Raw genomic sequence first — 4,530 nt, 5'->3', positions numbered from 1 at the left:
GCCAGCCTTCTGGTTAGCAGTCAAGTGCTTTAGCCACTATGCTACCAGAGCTCCTCGTTCTTGTTAGGTGCTCTCAAATAGTCTCCAAGTCATAGAGAACCTATGTAAAACAGAACGAAATACTGCCAGGTTCTGCGTCATCCTCACAATCCTTGCTATGCTTGAGCCTATCATTTCAGCCACTGTGTCAGTCCATCACATGGAAGGTCTTTCACTTTTTCTCTGACCTTCCATTTTAAAAGCATCATATCCTTCTCCAGGGAAAACTGTCTTCTAACAACATGACCAAAATAGGTGAGACAAAGTCTGGGCATTCTTGTTGCAAGGAGCATTCAGGCTGTACTTCTTCAAGGTCAAATTTGTTTGTTCTCTGGCAGTCCATAACATTTTCAGTATTTTTCTCCATCAACACAATTCAAAGGCATCAACTCTTCTTCTGTCTCCCTTATTGATTCTCCAGCTTTCACACACATGTGAAATGATTGAAAATACAAAGCTTGGGTTACACACACCTTAGTTTTCAAATGTTATCTTTGCTTCTAAACACTTTAAAGAGGTCTTTTGCAACAGATTTTTTCCAGGGCAATACATTTGAGTTCTTGACTGCTCTTTCCATGGTGTTGATAGTTGATGTAATTAAAGTGAAATTCCTGACAATTCAATGTTTTCACCATTTATATTGATATTGCTTATTGGTCCAGTTTTGAGAATTTTTATTTTCTTTATGTTGTGTAATTCATACTGAAGACTGTAGTCTCTGATTTTCATCAGTAAATGCTTCATGTCACCTTCACTTTAGTAAGCAAGTTTGTGTCCTCTGCATATTTTAGGCTATTAGTGAGTAGTCTTCCAATCCTTATGAGGTGTTCTTCTATTATCCAGCTTCTCATGTTATTCACTCAATATATGGATTGCATAAGTATGATGAAAGGATACAAACCTGATATACATCCTTCTTACAAAACATTGCAGTATCTCCTTGTTTTGTTGGAATGACAACCTCTTGGTCTATGTGTAAGTTCCTCATGAACATACAGATTATGGACAACATTGTGAAGAGTGGGAATTCCAGAACACTTAATTATGTTCATGAGGAACCTGTACATAGTCCAAAGATTAGGGTTGTTGTTATTATTGTTAGGTGCTGTGGAATTGGCTCTGATTCATGGTCATCCTAAGTATGTTGTTGTTGTTATTTGCCATCTAGTCGGCACTGACTCCTAGCGACCCCTCCTTGGGTATCCGAGGCAGTTATCACTATGGAAGTAGGATTGCCCAACCTTACTTCCGAGGAGTGGCTGGTGGGTTTGAACTGCCAGCCTCCTGGTTAGCAGTCAAGTGCCTTAGGCACTATGCTACCAGAACTCCTAACCCTAAGTATAAGAGAATGAAATACTGCCTTGTCATGTGCCTTCCTCACAATCCTTTGTACACTTGAGCCCATTGTTGCAGCCACTGGGTCAATCCATCTTGTTGAGGGTCTTCCCTACTTTGCTTACCCTCCACTTTACAAAGCATAACATTCTTCTCCAGGGAATGGTCTCTTCAGACAACATGAGCAAAGTAGGTAAGACAAAGTCTTGCCAATCTCAGTTCCAAGGAGCATTCTGGCTGTACTTCTTCCAGGAAAGATTTGTTCATTCTTCTGGAAATCCATGGTATTTTCAGTTTTCTTTCCAACACCACAATTCAAAAGCATCAACTCTTTTTTGGTCTTGCTTATTTATTGTCAAACTTTCACATACAGATGAGGCAATTGAAAATACCATTGCTTGGTTAGGCACACCATAGTCTTCAAAGAGATGTCTTTCTTCTTCAACACTTTGAAGAGGTTTTTTGCAGCAGATTGGTCAAGTGCAATATGATATCTGATTTCTTGACTGCTGCTTCCATTAGTGTTGATTGTGGAACCAAGTAATATGAAATCTTCAACAACTTCCATCTTTTCACCACTTATCATGATGCTGCTTATAGGTCCAGTTGTGAGGATTTTCATTTTCTTTATGATGAGGCTTAACCAATAATGAAGGCAATAGTCTTTAATCTTCATCAGTAAGTACTTCAAGTCATCTTCACTTTCAGCAAGCAAGATTATGTCATCTGCATATCTTAGGTTGTTATCAGCAAGCAAGATTATGCCATCTGCATATCTCAGGTTGTTAATGAGTCTTCCTCTAATCCTGATGCTGTGTTCTTCTTCATACAGTCCACATTCTTGGATTATTTGCTCAGCATATGGACTGAATAAGTACGGTTGAAGGATACAATCCTGACACACACCTTCCTGATTTTAAACCATGCAGTATCCCCTTGTTCTGCTGGAACAACAGCCTACTAGTCTATGTACAGGTTCCTCAAGAGCACAATCAAGTGAACTGAAAGTCCCATTCCTCACAACGTTACCATAATTTGTTATGTTCCACACAGTCTAATGCTTTTGCATAGTCAATAAAACACATGTAAATATCTTTCTGGTATTCTTTACTTTCAGCCAAGATTCTCACCTGAAACCAGCAATGATATCTCTCATTCTATGTTCAGTTCTGAATCCAGCTTGCATTACTGGAAGTTCCCAGTCAATATACTACTGCAATTGCTTGTTTTTTTTTTTTTTTTTTTTAATAGCTACAGCAAAGTTTTACTTGTCAGTTATATTAATGATATTGTTCAATAATTTCCAAATTTTGTTTGATCACTTTCCTTTAGAAGGAGTACAAATATGGATCTCTTCCAGTCATTTGGCCAGGTAACTGTCTTCCAAATTACTTGGCATAGATAAGTAAGGGCAGGACCTGAGGTAGGTGGTCCTGGGACTTGGAGGCTGCTTTTCACTTGAGGATGCCTCTATTTTAAGGCTGTGGCCCAAGGTTGGTGGATCCAGGGCTGGGGGCTGCATTTTGCTTGGGGGTGGCTCTCTGTTAAGGCCAGGACCTGAGGTAGACGGGCTGGAGTTGGAGGCTGTATTTTCACTTGAGGGTGGCTCTCTATCAAGGCTAGGGCCAGAGGTCGGGAGGCCCAACTTGGATGCTGCCTTTCATTTGGGTATGGCTCTATATTATGGCCAGGGCCTGAAAAAAGTGGCCTTGGGTCTTGGAGGCGGCTTTTTAATTGTGTGTGGCTCTATTTTAAGGCTGAGGCTTTAGGTAAGCAGTCCTGGGTCTTGGAGGCGGCTTTTTAATTGGGTGTGGCTCTATTTTAAGGACAGGGCTGGAGGTAGGCAGGCCCAGGGCTCTGAGGCTTTTCACTTGGGGATGGCTCTATTTTAAGGCAGGGGCCTGAGGTAGGCAAGACAGGACTCATGGGCTACTAGTCGCTTATGGGGAGCTCTATATTAAGGCCAGGATCCAAGGTAGGCAGGTACACAGGGGTTTAGAAAAATTAAGGGAGACAAACTTGTCTGTCAGTTTTTTGTCCTTTGGTGGCTTATGTGCTGCTGTGAGGCTGGAAGATATGCTACCACGTTGCAAAATGCCAGCAGGATTATCCATGGTGGACAGGTTTCAGCAAAGCTTCTGAGCTAAGCCAGACTTGGAAGAAGAAAGAGGCCATCCATTTCTCAAAGAATTGGCCAGTAAAAATCTTATGGATATCAATGAAACATTGTCTGATATATTACTGGAAAACTTTATCATTGCCTAATATAGTGCCAGAAGATGAACCCATCAGGTTGGAAAACACTCAAAATTTGACTGGGAAATAGCTGAATCTTCAGAGTAGAGAATACCTTAATGATATGAACTAAGTAAAGCTTTGGGACCTCCATTAGCTTATGTGGCATGACTCAAAATTAGTAGAAACAGATGTAAATATCCATTAATAACTGGAACATGGAATGTATGAAGTATGAAACTAGGAAAATTGGAAGTTGTCAAAAATGAAATGGAATGCATAAAGATTGATATCCCAGGCATTAGTGAGCTGAAATGGATTGGTTTTGGCCATTTTGAATCAGACAACCATACGATCTACTATGCAGGGAATGACAAATTGAAGAGGAATGGGGTGGCATTCATCATCACAAAGAGTGTTTCAAGACCTGTCCTGAAGTACAATGTTGTCAGTGATAGGATATGTGATAGTTGAAGATGTGTCAACTTGGCTGGACTCCAGTTGTGAGTGGTGGTTCCCATGATGGGATCAGATGACTGAGTTCTGAGCGGCCGGTCTGCCCAAGGGGAGTTTCCCCAGGGGTGTGGCCTACCTGCAATGCTATTCCAAGGACAAGCTGGAAGAACGGCATACCGGACTATATACTTCCTTGAGTGAGCAGCTCGCCGCTCGCCCTGGAGGTTTCGGATTCATCTTTTGTTGGGAACAGCAACCAGCGTGCTGCGTGCCAGCTTGATTCTCTTGGTTCTGTTGTGCTTACGGGAACCAGGCGGCTCCGGGCTTCATCTCCTCCAGAGACGAACTTTGTGGCTTGAACTCCTCTGCCGTGCGTGCGAAAGCCAGGCAGCTCCGGGCCCCATCCCCCTCCAGAGACGAACTTTTCAGCTTGAACTTGTCGGCTTCTACACGCTTGTGAGCCAT

This window comes from Orycteropus afer, unplaced genomic scaffold (genome assembly GCF_000298275.1).
Source record: "Orycteropus afer afer isolate SDZICR_OR568_19922 unplaced genomic scaffold, OryAfe1.0 scaffold00078, whole genome shotgun sequence".
NCBI classification, from domain to species: domain Eukaryota; kingdom Metazoa; phylum Chordata; class Mammalia; order Tubulidentata; family Orycteropodidae; genus Orycteropus; species Orycteropus afer.
This window is presented reverse-complemented; position numbering follows the sequence as displayed.